We start from the raw sequence: 513 nt of genomic DNA on the forward strand, positions 1-513 counted from the left end.
TAAATTATAAGCAAACAAACACAATCAATTACAAAGAAAATCGAGAGTACAATTGCGACACTAACCCAGAGGAAGAAACGCAAGACATCCAGACAGTTAAGACTGTTCCTGAGGGGGACAACAACCACTGTGTTGGACGCCATTGGAGATGATGAGGAAAGATTATATTTTGGAAGAGAAGTAATTAATAGACCGAGAAGACAATAAGAGAGAATAGAAGAGAAAATAGAAGAGAGAGTACTGATGATTCACTGTCAAACCCCACCCTAGTGAGAGAAAGAGGTCACAGTTCACACAACTACTAATGAAGGCAGTGAAGATCAGAGAAGTTTGAGAACAGAAGAAAAATAAACTGAGAGAACAAATTAATGGATTAAACTGCTTTTAATATTCAACAATAGCAAACATTAAACATGTGGCATATTTAATGATAACCTAAAACTGCTGCTTGACATGAAACACAAGTTTTAAAACAACCTCTTTAAAAACATTGAAATGTCAGTACAAACAGAA

The sequence above is a fragment of the Myxocyprinus asiaticus genome, chromosome 46 (assembly GCF_019703515.2).
Source record: "Myxocyprinus asiaticus isolate MX2 ecotype Aquarium Trade chromosome 46, UBuf_Myxa_2, whole genome shotgun sequence".
NCBI classification, from domain to species: domain Eukaryota; kingdom Metazoa; phylum Chordata; class Actinopteri; order Cypriniformes; family Catostomidae; genus Myxocyprinus; species Myxocyprinus asiaticus.